Source organism: Phaenicophaeus curvirostris, chromosome 9 (genome assembly GCF_032191515.1).
Source record: "Phaenicophaeus curvirostris isolate KB17595 chromosome 9, BPBGC_Pcur_1.0, whole genome shotgun sequence".
Lineage (NCBI taxonomy): Eukaryota > Metazoa > Chordata > Aves > Cuculiformes > Cuculidae > Phaenicophaeus > Phaenicophaeus curvirostris.
In genome coordinates, this window is record NC_091400.1 from 16,204,906 (window position 1) to 16,225,146 (window position 20,241).

The 20,241-nt window shown below is 41.4% G+C and overlaps 1 protein-coding gene and 1 long non-coding RNA gene across 5 annotated transcripts in view; one reads left to right on the forward strand and one right to left on the reverse strand.

Moving 5' to 3' along the window:
• Positions 1 to 1,372, reverse strand: part of PCGF5 (polycomb group ring finger 5) — a 71,023-nt gene extending 69,651 nt beyond the window's left edge. For 3 of the 4 annotated variants that reach the window (XM_069864220.1, XM_069864221.1, XM_069864219.1), the window contains exon 1: positions 1,327 to 1,372. The gene's annotated coding sequence lies outside the window, so the exon portion shown is untranslated. The remainder of the gene's footprint in view (positions 1 to 1,326) is intronic. The other variant, XM_069864223.1, reaches the window with a different exon arrangement.
• A 219-nt stretch (positions 1,373 to 1,591) lies between these two features.
• Positions 1,592 to 9,424, forward strand: LOC138724355 (uncharacterized). The gene is made up of 4 exons (XR_011338009.1): positions 1,592 to 2,056; positions 2,844 to 3,396; positions 4,784 to 4,959; positions 9,281 to 9,424. It is a non-coding gene; the product is annotated as an uncharacterized lncRNA (long non-coding RNA).
• Positions 9,425 to 20,241: the final 10,817 nt, after the last annotated feature.

Sequence of the window (20,241 nt, forward strand, 5' to 3'; positions counted from 1 at the left end):
AAATCCTTCCAATTTAAAGCCATTCGCCCTTGTCCCATCGTTACATGCCTTTGCAAAAACTCCCTCTCCAGCTTTCTTGTAGCCCCTGCAGCTCCAAGGTGTCCCCGGAGCCTTCTCGTCTCCAGGCTGGACAACCCCCACTCTCTCAGCCTGTCATAGAATCACCAGGTCGGCAAATATCCACAGGACCGAGTCCAATCATTCCCATCAATCACTAAACCATGTCCCTCAGCACCTCATCCACCTGTGCCTTAAACACCTCCAGGGAAGGTGAATCAACCACCTCCCTGGGCAGCCTCTGCCAGTGCCCAATGACCCTTTCTGTGAAATATTTTTTCCTAATGTCCAGCCTAAACCTCCCCTGGTGGAGCTTGAGGCCATTCCTTCTTGTCCTGTCCCCCGTCACTTGGGAGAAGAGGCCAGCACCCTCCTCTCTACAACCTCCTTTCAGGTAGTTGTAGAGAGCAATGAGGTCACCCCTCAGCCTCCTCTTCTCCAGGCTGAATAACCCCAGCTCTCTTAGCCGCTCCTCATAAGGCCTGTTCTCCAGCCCCTTCACCAGCTTTGTTGCTCTTCTCTGGACTCGCTCCAGAGCCTCAACATCCTTCTTGGGGTGACGGGCTCAGAACTGAACACTGTCCTAACAGCAGACACGCTACCGTAATGGTACCATTCAACCACTAAGCCAGGAAAAAAGCAACTGAATGTTGCAAAACTTTCACAGCTCACAAACCAGCCGCAGGAAAGCTGGTGGGTTTCCAAGCACCGTCTATACTTTTTACATCCCCTGCCATGTCAGAAACTGACACTAGCCTTGCCCTGGGTTCGGCAACAACCGCGCTCCCTCACGGTTGCGCGTGTGTGTGAGAGATGATTCACTTGCTTCTCTTCCGTGGAACTGATGATTCATTCAATCGTCTCCAGATCACGTTGACATACTAAACACGCACGTAAAGAAGGCAAAAATTAAGTTCTTGAACTTTGCCACGCTCGGACATCTTTTTTTTTTTCTTTCTTTTAGAGAGAAAAACGAGAAAATCGAGCGGACGGCTCGGAAGCAGCGCGGTCGGGTCCGGGCAGGGCTGGGAACGCGCATTCCACGTGCGAGTCCCGCGCCCCGCCCGGTGCGGGACCCGCGCCCGCGACACCTTACATAACCGGCTAGAGCTAAGCGCCGACCCGCCCGCCGCCTCCCGCCGCAGCCAGCGCCACCGGCCTCCCCCGCGGCGGCGCCCAGGAGGAGAAAGTTCCCCGCCGCGCCGCCGCGTTCAACAACTTGTTCGGACGCGCATCCCAGCCCCCTCCTCCCACCGCCGCGCCGCTTACCTTCCCCCTGGAGAGGCCGCGGGCAGCTGGGCGGCAGCGCGGGCGGCGGGGGCGGGGCAAGAGCGCGCGCCTCGGCGGAGCGGGGCGGGGACGGGACGGGCGCGGGGGAGTTTCCCGGGGCCCGGTTCCGCCTCGCCGCCCTGCTCGGCGCGCGCGCGCGCTCTGATTGGACGCAAACTGGGGCACTGCGGGAGGGAAGCGGGGCCCCGCCGCCCCCCGGCTCCTCCCGGCCGGAGCTCAGCCTCCCCCCAACCCCACCCCGGGGGCCGCACCGCCCGCGCGCCGCCAAGGCGCATGCGCCGCGGCTTCCGAGGGGAGCGCGAGCTGCGACAGCCCCCGCTCCGTTCCCCCCCGCGCTAGCGAAGGGCGCAGGGGCCGCGCCTCCCTCCCAGGGAGCCCGAAGCCGCTCCCGCCCGAGCGGCCTCTTGGGCTCGGCCGCCGCTCGTCTCTGCTGCGTTTGTTGTGACTCCTACCTCATCCCTGGTAATTCCCAGTGGAAGAAAGAATTTTATCCGAGGAATTAACCAGGACGTGGCGCGACCGTATGACGTTACTTGGGTGCTCGTTAATTCTGATTAAGCAACTTCTCACGGTACCTTTGTTAGTCCTATTCCACGGTCCTCAATGGCAACAAACGAAGCATCAGCTTTTACGCCGTAATTGCGCTTTGCAACGCGAATCCCTAGTTTGCGCTCTCGGTATGCACCGCAGGAATCTCCCTCGTTTTCAGGTTAGCAAGCTACTCCCATCAAGTTTTCCTGAGACTTAATGGTAAACAGAACCAATAGTCCCTGTAACCTGCTTCGCGCTGCCTCCTCCGTGAAGTTTGGGATGGGGCCCCTTTCTCCAATGATTTTCCTGTAAGGCAGCAGAGTAGTTGGCCAGCACCAGGGCTGAGCGTTCACCAGCAAGTCAGTTCAACTTTCACGAGTTCAACTTTCATTCTTCCAAGGAAAGCAGGAGAGTGGTTTTGAAGGGTTCACTTTAACCTATCTGCGATGCTTTCCATGTAGCATTGCATTAGAAACATGTACCTACTTACATGTTTTTCCCTTTTAGACACTTAAAGCCTCCCTGGGAGCACCCACCGGGATATCTGAGTTTAAAATGCTTTAGTGTCAGCTGACCAGGCTGCAGCATCACATTTGTTTAGGCATCAGCGTGCACTGTCAGTAAGTGGATATTCTGATGATTTGCCGGGCAGACTAGTGTTCATCTTGACTGTCAGGTCAGCTGTTTGTTATAATTGGGTTTGTGATAATCAGCCGGGTTTATGATATCAGAGCAGTGCACTTGACTCCTCTGAGTTTGAACTCAATGGGGGTCACACAATGCACAGAATATCTTTAGACATTAAAAGAAACTTCACCAAAACCAAACTGGACTGTCTATACTTTAAGCCATTGCATCAGGCTCACTGATAACACAGACACCTGAATTGTTTTGCCTGGTCTTATCCTTAAAATGTTTGGGGGTGGTGGCAAGTAAAAATTCTGACTGTAAGCTTTCATTTGCAGAAAATAAATAGAGAAAATTTGGATCTTGAAAGAACAGTTCCAGCGACAGACGGTGGTTCTCACTGAGGTCTCTGTTTATCTGAAAGTAGAGCAGACAGAGGACAAATTCCTTCCTGTACATGAAGGTACTCGAGCGTTCAGTGATTTTACTGAGAAACGAATCCTGCATTAACACTTCTGAGAACTCCCATGTTTCTGGAAGTCATGATAGTACCGAATTGCAACACCTAGAGAGAGGATTGCTGGTAAGGAACGACTGCTGTCTACACTTGTCTCGTGGAAGAAACCATACCAGAAGATAAAGATATTCAAGACATGGTTACAGTCAGAAGATGGAGCTGCTAGCGATGGTCTAGACGTGGCAGGCCAGAGCTCAGAACAAATTGGCTTCCTTTACTAAGACAGCAAGAAAAACATACAATAAAGCCAATACAAAATATGATTTAGTGTTAAGGTTGTTATCTTACCAAATGTTCTCTGTCTACCAAAATGATGGATGTGGGCTTCCCATTTCAATGTTTTCTTTGCAGCCAAGAGGGCCACCAATTTAAACGTAAGTACATACATATAATTGTAAATTTAGGCGAAATCTTGTCTTCTTATATGTTTGTTTGGCTCCTAGGAGACACTGAATAGCAAGAGACTAGTAAAGCACAAGAGCTGGCACCACTCGCTCTGCTTCTTGCAATATAAGACATAAAGGTCTAAATACGTTAAGTGGCTGTGAAAATCTCTATGACAACTTCCAGTTTTATTCTGTATCTTAGATGATTGTGAATTTTTAGTGTAAATACCTTTACAGGCTCACAGTAGGCTTTGCATACAGCAGAGAAGGGTTTGTCTGGTTCAAGACTCAGTTTTCCAATTATATTTATTTCACTTTCTCTGCTGACTTATTTCTAGTAGAGTGAGGAGTCTTAAACTACTCTGTGGGGCTCTCTTATTGATCCCAAGTTTTTTTAATATGTAGGTGTTTCCTCAAGATGATGGCTTTTATAAGCTGTCAGTTAGCTATTTAGATTAGAGCAACAGTCACATCTGGATTTCCTCTTCTGATGATGCAGATTTGGAGAAGTGGTATGACTGTGGCATTCAGGTGTAAAATCTGTGGTTGGGAAATATTTTTTTTAACTAAAAATCAGTAAAGTCAAAGCATTTTACTTGGTTCTCAAAGTTACTACATTTAGGGTTTTAAGTTAACTCCTAAGTCATTAGCAGATTCTGCCTGTCAAATAAGCCCACATAATTTCCACTGAATGACACGTCGTAACCTTCTGGTATACGTTTATCTTTCAGATTCCTGGCTCTCAATTTCTAACTTAATATACATAAGTCTCAGTGGGTGCCCTCCCTATCTCCTCAGGAATATTGCCGGTGTGCATTTTTCCATTTCCAAAGGTTAGATAGGAATTGCAATTCATGGCCTTAAAACATCTATCATTAATTATGCAGCTTTCTTATGAGCTAGGACTTCTTGCCAGAGTGAGTGATTAATTCTTTTCTCCCCTTTATCCAGAATTTGACTACTAAGCTATCTTGTCTAGCAGAGTAGTATGGCACTCGATGACTACTTCCATTCGAAAAGAGAGCATCACCACTCCTTATTTAGAATCACTGTGCTATTTTAAATACTGTTCCACAGTATGATTTTGCCTTTCAGGCATTTCAGTTTCATTTGTTGTACACGTTACTGTGTCATGTGCTCTCCATGCAAGGTTATCAATTGTTTACTGGTCAGCTATAAGCACTGTGGGTTTTAGTTTTACTGAGCACAGCTTAGTGGTAACTCTGATTCCAGAGGATCAGTGAGACTAAATTGTGAGTTCTGCTTTTAGGTGGATATTTTCAATTCAAGCATTGTTTCATTTCTGTTGTATAAATACCGAAACACACTGACATATGCATTACATGGCAGCAAACAAGCACTCTTTTGCCTTTAGAGTGGACAGAGAGAGTTTTCACTCAGTTGCAGAGGGGAAGGAAGATGTGTAAAACACCTGCTCAGCCTGGCTTCAGCTCCAGCAGGAGGAGGGGTTGCCAAATGATCTCTCTATCTTCCGTCATCTGGAATAGCTGCCTAATTACAAAGTTAGTACAGAGCCTACCACAAGAAAAGGTAAGAGTTTACTTCCCCTCAGGACAAAGCTGTTGAGATCAGTGGGTAAATGGCATGTTTAATATCACTTATTGGTGCACCGTAAACATGTAAATACATGACAAACATCATCTAGCTACCAGCTAGTATCTAGTACTAAAGGTAAACATCCACAGTGTTGGAGCAGAGCATAAGCACAGCCACAGCAACACCAGAGCTAGACTCTCAACAGGGCATTCAGCATTCCCACACAGGCTGCAGTCTCGCTCTATAGCTTAGTATTATTGTGAAGCATTATTAGTTTTAACGTCAGAGCAAGGTGTTTCCCAGCACTAGTTTGAATTTTGTCATTTTTATGCAATAAGAACTAGGGTGATATCACATCATATAGGAGACTGTTACAGTTTTGTAGGCAGGGTAAAATACCTGTGAGTGACTATGGGCAATCTCACTCCAAAAATGAGAAGGATATGGTCAGATTGTCCCCTTGTAATGAGCTGTATTGTTTCCTCACAGAAAATATACTTTTAAGTTTCATTTGTATGTCAGCTAGAAAGTAGGAATATAGATTTTTTTTTTTTTTTACTGTAGAGAAGAAAAAATAGTTCTGCCTATGCAGTGCTTATTTTCAGTCTAGTCTGTGAACCTTGTTGCAAACAAGCAAGTTGTAGGGGTTTATATATTTAGTGTGGAGCAGTTGAGGTCTCCATGTAAATGACTAGAGCCATGGATATTGGAGTTTTCCTTTGCAATGGGATGCAACAGTATAAGGAGAAAAGGAAAAAAACAGATTTGTATGGCAAATCCATTCCTCAGATCAGAGATCTTTCTTGAGTTTCTTTAAAAAGAAGCAGCTGCTAAGAACTCTTCCCACAGGATAGAGCACAGATGGATTGAAAATTTCCCATATGAGAAGGAGCTCTTCTAATTATTAAGGCTCAACCTGTTCCCTAGTGAATATTTAGGATGACACAGCACACAATATAGTATAAAAAAGTATATATTTCTTAGCACATACTAAAATGAATGGTATAAAACTGGATTTTTGTGCCCCATAGCAGAATGTATTTTATACAAATTTATCCCCTCTACATGTAACTGATGGCACATCAGTTGGAATGCAGAAACATTCCCTATAAACTTCCTCCTAGACATCAGGGATCTAGCAGTTTTTAATCACAAATGGTTCTTAATCACAAATTATTTTTAAAACTTATAAAAGCATATCTGAGCAGTCCAAACAGTTACTATTGAGAGTTTAAATTATTATTAGGCGAAAATTCTCCCACTATGTGAGAATTTTCACCCGTTAAATCATGAAGAGTCTATAGCTGCAAATCCATGCAGAAAAAATACAAGGCTTTCATAATTTGATTTTTCATGTTCAAAACCAGGTACTGCACAGTTCTGTAATGGCATATTGAGCATTATTTATTTTTATCTCATTTTATTTAATGAGGTGCATAATCTCTTCGTTTTTCAATTCTGCAGTTTACATGTGAATTTATAGAAAACAAAGTGTTTTAGTCACATGTTCAATTGTTATTTCTTTTTACTTCACTCTGCTTAGGCAGAGCTGCCACTGTCTTGGCAGCTGGGCAACAGCTTCATGGTAGGCAATGAGAATAATCACAGGTGGCTTATATTTGTTCAAGGCAGACATGTCAACACGTTGGACTGTTGTATTGAATGAATGCTTCAGAAAGCCTTAAATATCCTCTCATTTCAATTAATTTTCAACTTGGCATATGGAAAGCTGGCATCAGTACGGCTGCTGGGAAACACAGGGACATCCTGACTTTCCTCATTAAACTGCATACAGACAATTGTCAGTAAAGTAGTCTGAGAGAACAGAAACGGAATTGCGGAAACACTCTTCCCATCAGAATAATGAAATGAAGTTTCTTGCCAGAGGAGCGTGCCTGGAAGAACTATGTCTCACCTCTGTAAAGACTAGGGGAGGGAAGTCATACAAAAGTACTTTTCTCTTCATGCTGTTCTCTCATCATGTTCTCTTCATCCCTTCCTGCTGTTTTAAAATATGAATTAGTTTCTCTGTAAGCCAAGAAATTGGTTTCTGAGCAACAGGACTGTGGCCACCTGTTCTCTACCCATTTTTGTCCTATAGATTAATGCTGTCCCTTTTCCCAGTGCTCCCAGGTCCCTGTTTCCCCTCCCAGCCACAGCACACAAAGCATCACCCATTACCCTTCTGCATCCCTTGCAACTCTCCCTCTTGGAGCTAAACATGGCAGGGACTAGGTACCTTTAATAGGGGTAGCATTAATCTGGGTTGTTCTCCTCTGACTAGTTGCTTGTTTTCACTAAGTTTCCAGGAGCTTTGTCTTCTCTGAATCTCTCTCTGTGTCAAATACAGCTGGAACTCATCAGTAAACTCAGACACTAGGGAAGGGACGACAGCAGGTGGACAAACTGTGGGACTGTAGGTCTTAGTACCTTAAAACACCTCAACTCAAACCAGCACAAAACAGCTTAACTCCAGTTAGATCCAGCCTTCAGTAGTTCTCAATAATAACCACATAATTTCCTATAATGCTGGTTAAAACACATATCTATGTTTTCAGTAACCTTATGATAAAAATACTGGTATTTTAATTAAAATTCCAAGTTTTTGAGGAAGAGCTTTAAGCAATAAAATTTACAGACATCCTTAGTGAGAAATCAATGGAAGCAGGTGGGCATCTAAATTTAACATTGAATCTATTTTCACACAGCCAAAACTGCCAATAGGAAGATGAATCGGTGAATCTGAAAATCTTTACACCTACGAATTTTATGTAGTGGAAATTTCCAGATCTCATCTAAATTTCTGCCAAATTCAGGATCCATATGCACTGCTGTGTAGTTAATTTGAAACTGGAATTTAAGGTGTTACTTCTTCATTGGCGTACAGCATGTTCAATAAAGACGAATTCTTAGTTGGAGAGATGAAAGGAGAAAGAGCAGCAGAGCATGAGGAAGCAAAGACTGGAAAGAGAAGAGCAGTAGAGAAAAAGAGGATGCATGTAAAGTGCCTGTATAATTTAAGTTCTCAGCTGCACTGGCAGCTTCTCTGTCCATCACAGAGCTAGCTGCAGGTACAGTAGCAGCAAGCTTTTTCATGTTGTTAGGAGACTTCATTCACAAAGTCTGGGGGGAGAAGTCAAGAAAAATCAATGGCACTTTTTCCATCTGGTTGCCCACAAGATCATGTGAATGAAGTCTGCCAGTGATACTAAACAGCTCACCAGGCTAGATGACTGTAATTAGTGCAATTTCCTTTTTCCCCACCTCTGTATTTAGTTTATATTTTTTTGGGCTACATTCTGTCTGGCCCCTCATATCCTTAGTTACTGATAGAAGTCACTAATTTTAAACACACTAATTAAGTACATTATAGGGAATCATGTCAGGAAAGAGAAGCCTTCATAATTGCTCAGATATAGATATTGGTGGAAGAGTAAATAAAAATATGAATGCACAGACCATCTGGTGAACTGCACAGTGAGAAGGGTGTGGGTTCTGTCTACTTAGAATGATATCCTGATTTACAGTCTTATACTCCTATTGTGATGCTTTATTTCAAAGAGCCATCTTAGAAAAGCAAGTGGAAAGGGAACTATTTAAGTATAAATCCATGTTTTGCAGAAGGCTTTCTGCATTAAAACACTGTGCTATGTCTATGTAATTTCCTAAAATAGAAGGGAAACTATCGAATACCCTTGAAATCTATATAAAAAGCCATCATGCATTAACACTGAGATACGAAATATCTGGTTCCTGAACAATTTTATTTTTTCCTACTTGGAATTAAATTGTTTTCATAAATCCACCACACAAAATAAGCTGGTCAGACCTGGTTAAGTGACTGGTATACACATAAAGCTTCATCAACTGTATCTATGTATATGCAGAATCAATAAAGTCAGGTCAGAAAAAAAATCCAAAGATGTGGATATTTTCAGTTTCAAATAATTTTACTAATATTTTAAGATTTGCTTTTACAGATGAAGCCAAGTAATTAATTTGCGGTATCTGCAGCACTTCAGGTTTCAAAAGCTCAGACATCCCTAGCTGGGCTCTTATTCAAAATTAAAATCTTGTATGTAAAACCACATTTTAGTTGCTATTCAAGATGAATTCTTTTAGTTGTTAGGTACCAGGCTCAAAAATGAGTCACAGAATTTGGTGAAATAAATAATGGAATAGAATGGCCATCTAAATGAGAGCACACTCTGGCCAGTGGTAGTGTTTATTGAAATCTGACTGCTTATCATTTGATGTTTCAATACCTCCAAAGGCTGGCCTGTGGCCCCTCTTTCATTTTTTTCCCTTGGAACAGCAGTTCTTAAGCCATTAGATGGAGCCCCTCCTCTTCTCTCTGTCTGGATGAGCCCCTCAGTTGTATGCAATCACCTCCAGTGTGGCCCCTACTGTACTGCAATAAGGGACTGGGAGAAATTTCAAGACTGCACGCAAAATACACCACCTCTCTTATTAAAAAAAAAAATAAAATCAAGTACTGGTCTTCTGTTTATTGTCACTTTGACTCAGGAGAGTCTCTGATTCGCAAAGCCACTTAGAGTAACAACTGGCACTAGGTGTGTCCTTGCTGTGGTGTCATAGCTGCCTCACTGAGCGAGGTGAAGAAAGAGTCATACTAATGTGACAGGATACACTTATGCTGGCATTAGCTATGCTAAGCCTGTCCGGTTGATAGAAGCACATTTCGTCAGCCCAAGTTTAATCCCTCCTGACAGCATGCCTACTCTAATGCCATCTTTCATTTTGGAAAATTTTCTCCATCTTTTCTCAACAGCTTTTACCACAGACCTCCTAGGTAAGTACACCTAGGGCTGTGAAGGGTGCTGGACTGTTAGCAAGAGAGATCAGATTCGTTTATCCAATAGATCTGATGTGAGTCCCACACAATATTCAGCTAGAGAAGTGACTTCATGACTAGTAGTGATTAGGTGATGTAGTTTTTAGATGCTTTAAGCTTAGCCAGTTTGAGTGAACTCCAGAATCTTGCTTCCTTCTCCCTCAGTCCCCAAATAAGCGTTACTGCAGCACACACTGCTGGTACCCACACCTCTCCTTTTCAATCCCTGCAGTAGCTTCTGATTTGTTCAACTTTACTCTATGCCTTGCATTCATTCTTCATTCAGCAAAACATGGAACAAACGTTCAGTGAGAGCCTGTTGCACACCAGTTTAACAATGCATAAAATAAAAGGGCTACCGATTGCTTTTGGAAATTCAGCATTTTGTATTTAAAGCAATTCAGCTTTACAGTAATGTGATTGTTTGTTCTGCAGCTAGATTTTCAGAGATGTGGAACCTTTGATATAAAGTAGTATTACTGTATTTTTAAGATGCTTCTGGATTTCCCATAGTCCTTTGTAAAATCCTAAGTAGTTTGTTCCCGATATAGCAACAGGAGGAGTTAAAAATGCAAATATCCCACTAACCACAGAGTATTTTGTGCTCCACATTCTCCAAAAAGTCACTAAAAAGATTTTTGAAGATGCAAAAAATCACAGCAATTCAAATCAGTAATAATGATACATTTCTCTGGTGGATATGTATTTCTACCTCATGGAAAACTTTAATTGCTGTTTAAGCACTTCATTACCAGACCACATATCTTCTGATCACTGGTTAAACTGTGTTACTGCATTAGGGAAAGAGGTGTTTGTTCTGGAAAACCAGAACCTATTTTTAAAAATACAAATGCAGACTTGGAGATTATGTTACTTTGTTGTAGAAGGTGATCACATTTGTTAAGCACAATCTGCCCCTGGTGAATCCATGTTGGCTATTCCCAATCACATGCTTGAGTTGACTTATGACAGTCACTAAGTCAGGTTCTCTTGACCTGAAGCTTGCTTAAGTGACTCAAGCATTGCTTCATTTGCCTTGTCATCTTGTTTTGGGGGTTGGTAGCAGATGCCTACTGTAAGGTCTCCCTTGGAGATAACTCCTTTGATTCTGACCCAGAGGTATTCAACAGGGCTTCCACAATTACGGTAGCAGACTTCCACATATTCAAGTTTCTCCTTAACAGAGTGTGCATCTCTTCCACCTCTTCTTCTTTGCCTGTCTTTATGAAACAGCCTATTGCCATCCCTCACGGTCCTCCAGTCATGCAAGTTGTCCCCCCATGTTTCAGTTATTGCTATTATGTCTTAGCTTTCTGACTGGGCACAGACCACCAGTTCCTCCTGTTTGTTTTCCAGACTGCGTGCATTTCTGTACATACACTCCAGGCAGCTGATCTTTTGATTCTCATTTAGGGAGACTGGTAAGACACATTCTACACTGACATGGTTGGCCTGGTTTATTCACCAAGTGGTTGTGGCATGGGCATTGCCTTACTGGGTTCCTCCTCCCAAGCCCTTCAGTTTAAAGCCTGCCTTAAACCAAAGAGCTATTTGAAGAAATACCTTTGTATATGGTCAGTCTCTAATTTTCCAAGAATATGCCAGTCAGATGCAAATCTATTTCCCAGCAGCATATATGTCATCTTAACATAGACATCTTTCCAGGCAGTATGATTTGCCTTACTGCAAAAAATAGAAAGCTGTCCTCATAGTGTGGGCGTGGAAATAATACAACACTGCTGAAGTAATCCTATTGCAACACAGTCAAAAAGCCTTCAGGCTGTAATTGCTATTGAATCCCGATCATCACCTGCAGCTGGTAGCGGCTTGAGAAGTGACCCGCTTCAGCAGTTTGCCCCTCTTTACCTCTGGTGCACTGGTAGTACTGTTGGAGGGACACAAGTTTTGACATCTCCAGTCCTTTGTGAACATAAAAGAACTACACAGAGTAAGCCAAAACAATCTCAGCTCAACTTTCATCCATGCCCAGAGATCTAAGTCAAGCAAGAGATAAGTGACAGATCTTTAAAGAATGACTACGTGCTAAAGATAACCAGAAGAACACGAGTGACTGCTAGCTGAATGTTCTTACCTTCCATCAGTACTGTAACTAGGAGGTGAGCAACATGAAAGGGAAATGTTTTCTGCAGGCAAGCTTTCTTACAGTGGTATGTGAGAGCAGCAGGTTTCAGGTACAAAATATTGTAATTATAAAACTGAATAAGTGCTCAGTTTTCCCTCTTAAGAGTTTTCCTCTACAATGAAGTAGTAATAGAAACTCTAATTTTGCGTATAGAAAATGGGAAAACTTCACAATTATAATCTCCATAACACTAAGACATTAAACGATATTTCATAAGAAATACCTTTGATTTGTCATGAAAATACATTTCACATCTCAGGAAAATAAAAACAGTAGCTCAACATAAAATAACTGGTGAATGACTGGTTAGTTTTATTCAAAACTATTGGTGTGCTGAACAACAGAATGAGAATTCAAATAGCAATAACATGCCAGAAGGATGATTTCATTCACAGTTCCATTTATGCAAAACCAAAGCAACGATTATCTCCAGCAAGACAAAAACAATGCAGAGTACAGCAAAGAGTCCGTATTTCTATCTTTCTTAATCCAAGAAGAATAAGGGAAGTTTGCAAAGCACATTCTGATCCGTCAGAAGCATTTACTTAAAAATGTTTGAGTTACCACAATGCCTGTGACCTAGAACACCTACCACTTTGTTGTTGATTAAACTTCATTAGAGGTGAAAAGGCTCCATGCTGTTGCAAGGAAGGAGAGGAGGCAGCGCTAACAGGCCGCTTTCCAAACAGATTTCCCAGAAACAGAGCAATAACTAAAGGGCCCTAGAAATGCTTTTTGTGCACTTCTATTTCTTATGTCACAAAGTGTCAACTGGAAACTTAATGAATCATAAAATGTGGTGTCTTTATGATTGTTTCTTCGCGCCTAATCCAGATATTTCTGAATATATTAAGTAATGCACAGGCAGCATTTGGATCTGGCTTCCCCTTGACCAAGGTCACACACAAAACAAATAGACTTATGAACATAGGAGCTAACAGAGCCTGGTTTACTGTGGGTTTTATCTGTGAGCTGAGTTCACTGGAAGCAACCTGAGTGTGAATTTTAAATGAAGTTTTTCCTGGATTTGAGATACTCCTAGCATAGCTCCTCTGGTGTCTTGTAAATGGCGAGTCCTGAGTAGGGCTCTCTCTTAAAGCCTGCCTCTCTTCCTTCTGCAATGCCTCTTGATTTTCTTGAATTTATAAGCATATAAATTGCTTGGGAGACTGCTGCTGTTCTCTAAATTGTTAGAATTCACTTGCAAGTTAAAAAGCTGCCACAGCAGGACAGACAGATGCATGACAACATCCAAATCACATGATTTCATAAGCCTTATTTCCTTAGAAAACCAGACAAAGAATTCCCAGACCCACAGAAAGGAAGTTACAGAAAAAGAAAAATGCACTTGAAACAATATATTGACAACAGCTAAAAAAGCACTACCTCCTACTCCTATCACATCAAATCTACACACATAAAAAAGTTCAAGGCAAAAATTCACAGATAAAAGCTATCTCAATGCTCTCATTTACCACAATAGCTTCACTTTTTCATACAGTAAACACAACTGAGCCACCAAAGGGCATGTTTAATGGTTATAATATCAATAAGGCAATACATCACATTAAAAGTGGTGTTATCTAGTGAATGACATTTCTTTATTGAAGTAAAAAGACATCAGTAGATATCCATCTTAATTTCTAATTTCTTTTCAGAGAAAACCTAGTCAGATAAAGAGAACAAAAAGGATCCAAATTCTTTAAAGATAATTTTTTTTTTTGTATCTTGTAAGCCATACAGTTTTCTTTTACACAGTATTTTTCCCTAGAAACATGATCAAAGCAAACTTTCAGAAAACACCTCCTTGGTTCTGCAGAAGTTCTACTTTGGAAAAGTGTCTCCTTTGATTCCCTTCTTTTTCCCACCCCACAAGCTATTTTCAGTATTTCCAGCAAGCTGTTAGTCATAATGAGTTACCAAATGTGGAGGGTATTGGCTCAACAGTGAAACAGAAACAAGTTATAGGTGAGGTTGTCTCTGGATAGCTTCATTACATGAACGACATAGGAATCATAGCACCCTGGATATATTGATCCAACTTACTTTGAACAAACAATTTGATCATATTTTAAAAGAAATACACATTTCTGATGAAAACTCTAAATAGGCATCTCTTCCACAAGAGACATTTATGTTGTTCTTGGAACATTTACACACGTGATAGAGGATGGAGTTGTATGGTACCAGGAAGGCATCTTTGCCCAAAATCAAGATCTCTAATGCTATTTATGTCACGACAGCCACATTTGTAGTCCTCTCTCAGCTTTACACACACCTCCCAGCCCTTTTGTTGTCTTTCTTCCTAGCTTTAGCTCTTGCTTAGTTTTCCCCCCTCCCTTTTCTTTACTTTCTCTCGGCCACCACCATGGAGTTGGAATGGCAACAGAGGAGAGCATTCTAAGTGCCAGGCAGCTGGTGCAGCCTCTGTCATCCCTGCACTGGAACAGCGGCGCTCTGCAGAGGGATCTGAGCTACTCTGTATCTCCAGAAAGAGTGACACTTCACATTTGCATACCTGCCAGGAATTTGCATAGACTGAAAAAAGCTCATTGTTGTTTCCACTGAAGTGAGCTTAGGTGGGTGACCCTCAAAGTGAACAAGTCTTCAGTTGTGGAGCCCATCCCTGCCAAACTTATCTTTTATTTCTTTTTCCACTGCAGCTCCTGATGTGACTACCTGGGCTGCACCAGCATCATTCACCTTGACACAGCACCGCTCGAGGGGCTCAGTTTAGGGAGGCTGTGGTAAGCACTAGTGTAGCTTAAACAGGAGATAGTGCATTTGTGAATACTTAATTTGGTAGATAGATTGGATTTGATACTGGGAGAAGAGACTATAAAAGCAAAGGTTAAGCCACCTATATTGTCACTCAAAGGAGCAAATTACATTATTTTTCACTTGCTGCAGCCTCAGTACTAATCTTAAATTCTCTTAAGGTTTTCTCCTTGCAATGTATGCTGGTTAAATTCAAGTTGACTGTAGCATTTTTTTCAGTTTATTGAAAGACTCTACGTTACAAGCAATACAGACAGATTACTAACAGACAGATTTGTTTTTTCCTGGGGTGGGGTGTGTAGTCTACAGGACTATTCTTCTCACCAACTGTCCAGGTATACGTAAGTAGCTGGTTGTGAGGTTTGAATTTAGAGAAGAGCCAGTAAAGTGCCAAGTTCCAGGAATAACGTAAGTGCTTGTTATAAAGGTAGCATTTCTCACAATCATGCTTTGTCTTTTTAGCAGGCAAGCTGTACTAGTTGCCATGGGTTTGTTTTTCTGGTAGCCTCCTCTCCCAGGGAAACAAAATCCCCAGCAAGCAGCAGGGACTGCTCTAATAGCTGAGAGCAGACATAAATGCACATTCAGGACTGCCCTGCTAATAACTCTTGCCTCCTTGCCCCAGCCCAGCCCATTATCTGTGTTTTGCGTTAGTTCCATGAAAGCCTAAAAGTAACCAGACAATTTTGAAACCCAAGCAACTGAAATTGTTTCAGTCCCTACCCACCACCAAGGAGCCTGATCAGTCTCTGGCAATTACACCATGGTTAAAACCAAAACTTCTTCATTCACCTGAACATGTAGATTTTTCAAAATACACACACTGGACTTGCAGTAACCTAGAAATAGCAAGGTGTTAATGCAGACAAGAATTTGACTGCTCTCATATACAGGGTATTTATAACTTTCTTATCACATTTGAATTATTTTCTCATCTCGAAATGGCAGACTGCCAGTTGCATTTTTCTTGAACTGCTCCTTCGTATGCCAGATCCAATACAAGCATCAGTGTGCATTAATATTTCTATTTTTGCACTGAGCATCAGCTTGTAAAATGACAAATATGATAGCACAAAACCAGAATTTAATAGAGGCTGATGATGATCAGAATCACATTTTTCTGGAGATAAGTGAAAAGATATTGATGAGATCTAAATGGAGTAAAGCTCTTTGTCATGTGCAGCTTTGGGGATTCAGATGAGGACTGATTGGAATTTGCCCCTTTTTCTCTTAATATGAGATATTTAATATCTCTGCTCAGGACTCATCTTATTTTCTTGCTAGAAGAGAACATGGTCTCAAAAGACTTGCTACATTCTCCACCTCCCCATCCCTCTCCTTGTGGCTTTATCTCAAGTTCACATATAAAGGGTTGTCTACTATTATTCTACAATGAAACATCCAGATTTGGCACTTGTGTCTGCTTCGAGATGGGAGGATGCAAATCCACACACATTTAAAACATAAAAAAGGCTCCCTCAATTATATGTTGTAGTTTGAACACTTTTTAATGCAAAGGTCTTATTTCTAGTTCAAGATCCCACTATGGAAAGTTTTTTCCCCACAACTGTTTCCATTGAACCATAAGTAGGCAGCATTCAAATCCTTCCTTTACCCATTTCTCTTCCTTCATTACACATCAGCAGAGCTCACAGTATAATCCGGATAAAGTAGCATTCCTGATTCTGCCTTCATAACAAGAGACATTTTAAGAGACATGTGGAAGAAAGTATACTTTATACTGCTCACTGTAATGGAGCTAAGAGGATGATAGGAAAGAGAGACAGCAAGCATGCAAAGCAAGATTTCTGCAGGAATAGATCTCTATTCTATTTAAGCCCTGGATCCTCTATGTCATTCTAAGTGATCCCCAGGAGGTGTACATCATCAAAACTGGTCAGGTATGCAACAGTATTTTGGGACTGTAGACCCGAATTTATAATTGTAAAAAAATTAATGTTTCAAACAGTTATTTTATTTTATACCAGAGTCAGAGAAGGAAAGATGACAGTATTAATTCCTGCTGCACTTACGAAAAGCTGAGATTGTCAGGCAGGACTGATGAGCTCTTCAATTAACAGCAGGGTTGGCTCTCTTTGGAAAGATCCACCCAGTGAACAAGCTCAAATCTAAAAAAGCGTGTTCAATTTAAAACCTTAATGTAGCCTCAAAAGTTATACATATGCAATTATACACATCAAAATTAGAATGAAAAATACATATGTATCTATATAAACATATTCATGTAAAAGGTTAACTAAAACAGCCTTACACTTCCCCTGGCCTTATTTAGCTGTCCTTATCAAAAGCACTACAAGAAAGCAGCTAGTATTTAGCATTATGAGCAACACAACTTTGGATAGCCTGCATTTGTCTTTGGTTTGTTAATTGTTAAAGAAATTGGACATGAAGAGACACTTGTTTCTGTGGCTTCCCCCATTATTCAGGGGTAGATAACCCTAAAAAATAACACAGCAACAAGTTGGCTGGATTTTACTAGGCCAAATATCTCACTGAGATATGGTTCTCCGTCCTCCTCACCTTTCAGGCAGACATTGCCAATACCAAAGTTTCTACTTTTCCTGTTGGAGGGAACTTCAGGAAGGGACTGCTTTGGCTGGTGTTAGGAAGTCATACAATCTGCCTCAAGTCCTAAAGCAGCACTCGAAGAAAATATTTCATACTGCAGCAAGAGCTGTAACTCCACCATTTTCCAGAAGGCAAACAGCATAACTTCTGGGGATGTCTGATGTCCAGAACATGTATCACCTCATTTTGCAGCAATATCAAGGTGTGATTCAGTTAAAGTGCCAGAACTTCTCTGTAAATACAGACACACAGAGTCACACCTTTGCTCTTTACTAAGATTTCAAGTCTGGCACTCATAGCCCTGTTTTCAAGGTAAAGCCAGAAAATGTAGTTACCGCTCCAGAGAACTGTGGTCACAGTTACATGACAAAGGGTAACGTCAGCATTCATAAAGCCATTTATTTGTCAGATATCTCAGATCATTTCCTGCTGGATAAGGAAATATCTTCTCTCTGGAGCAAGGGTAAGTGAAGCACTGGAGAAGTGAGGCAGTGATACCACACTAGTCTGTTACCAGAGCAGCTTTTCTGAGTCCCAGGGAGTCACCTTATTCTCTAGTCGGATTCTTGTCCTTTCTTTTTCATCACAAGTGGTCACACTGGTGAGTTTAGTTCATGGTCACTTCATGGCTTTTCAAAACTGTCTGAAACATCCCTCAAAATTTAAAAAAAAAAAAAAAAAAAGCTTCAAAATAAGACAAATGAGAAGAAAGTATATCAGTGTCTAATCTCCACACTTAGAAGGCTTACACAGAAAGCCTCAAAGTTTATTTCAATTATGATCTGGCTTGGTTTTGTAGCCTTTAGCTTACTGGATGGCCCCTCTTCGGTTAATAAGGCTCAATAGGAGTTATGTATAGAATTTTCTGTCCGCTTCAAGATTTCAGTTGTCTTCCTAGAATCTGAAAACTGGGGAGAAGCAACCAAAGTTCTCACCTTTAAATTTTTTGGTGGTGAGAAAGTGTTAAACTGACTGATGTCGTTCAAGAAACTTTTCAGTATCACCATGATGAGTAGGAAACAAACTTTTACTCAGACTTCAAGCAGTGGAAGTAAAGCTCTAATTAATTTCAGGAGAGCATAGACAGCCAAGTCAGACAATTCTTTGAGTTCAAAAGAAAGACTAAAAAAAGCCTTTGACTCATCTGTCATTTATGCTGCCCCAATATACACGAACTACAGAACTACTTATGAGAGTAAACTTAGACTAAAGAGGAATTCTCCGAGCTCATTATATGGTACTTGCAAATGAGTTGAATTGCTAGGTCTTTTATTTCTAGAGTTACCAAACACTGGCTCAATTCCCGACCCCCTAGCACACAGCCTGCATAACTAGGACATACACTGAGGAAATCAACAGGAGAGAGGATAATTTTTTTTTTCCCCTTCTCAAGAGTTCAGAGCAATACAGCCATTCAGTAACTGCATCTCTAATAACTCTGACACATCTTTTCTCCACTGCAGTGACAAGCCTGTTTGTCTATCTGCAGTGTCCTACCCTTTTCTTTCCCTGGTCCTAAGAAGGCTCTATTAGTTACCCCCTAGGATGTGCGGTGTGGGTTTTCCTGTGAAACAAACTAAGCACCTGCGTGGCTCTGCCTGGATTTTCAAAGAGACAGTCAGATTTAGGAAACTGCAGAGTATGTTGCATCTGTAAAAAAGATTAATATTTCATTGTCTTGGTTTTGTCTCCAACTCAAGACCCCTAAACCCTCAGCTTCCTGCTGCAACACTACGTATCATACCAATCCCAGTGAGCATTTGTTACAACATTAGTCAGGAGGATAAAAGCATATTCTTTAGCCAGGGTATGGCATCGGCAAGTGCCAGAGCTATGTATCACAGGGTCAGTTAAAGGCAGTTCTTATGCACCTTGAATTTTGGTGGTAAAAAGCTAGTTAACATTGCCATTCCCTTCTTATTACTGCTTAAAGGTGAGTGGTGAGGAGAGAGAAGAGACACTCATCTAGAAGCCCTTTTCCAAAATTACATCATCTGAACATGGAGGATTAAACCCTTTACTAACATAGATTGGCATAAATCAATTGCCTTAAAACATTGTAGCTGCATTAGATCTGGCCCAGAGCTGCTTCAGTCTTCTGTTGGCCATCAAATGATGTATCACTATCATTAGGGCTCCTTCATTTCATTCCCAGGAGGCGAAAACTGATACAGTTACATGATTGAATAAGCCTCCTCCATTTGATTTCCTTCTTTGTGATCACTAAGTGCATAGGCTCTGTCTTTTTGTTAGTTACAGCAGTTCGGTCTGATAAAAGGCTTAACAGCAGAGTTAAGTTTTATAATTATACAATTAAAATCAGGAGCAAAACCTAGACAGAAAGGGGTTTATGCATCTCAAAATGCCTCAGAGGAGCTGGCAACTTACAGCCCAATGGGGCAGTAACCATCCTTTTAGTAAAGCCCTTCAGTAGGTTCTGTGGACACCACATGGGATATTCCACCACCAGTGGTTCAAGATGAAAGGAAGAGAGAGGGAGAGAATGAGCATCAGCAAGCATTTCATTAGTACAATTTAAGAATGTAGTCTCTTCTGCTATGCAGAGGAAGAATGCTCTAGATCCCCTGTGATCCTTTCTACCTCACTTTTTTGTTGTTGTTTTGGTTTATTTGGTTTGGGTTTTTTTTGGTTTTGTGTTTTGGTTGTTTTTTTTTTTAACAGATAAGCCCCAATTCATTCCTTTAATCCACAGCTGAAGAGTTACAGGCTTCTCAAAGGTAAATCACAATTCATTTTGTGCCTGTTTTCTGGATTAGTAATTACCTGTGGAAGACAAACAAACCTCTCATGAATTATACATAGTTATAGGTTTGATTTCAAAAGCTCTTGACATCGAGGGTATAAGTAATCTAATTAGTCTTTTGTACAAAAAACCTTTCCTTCTAACAAG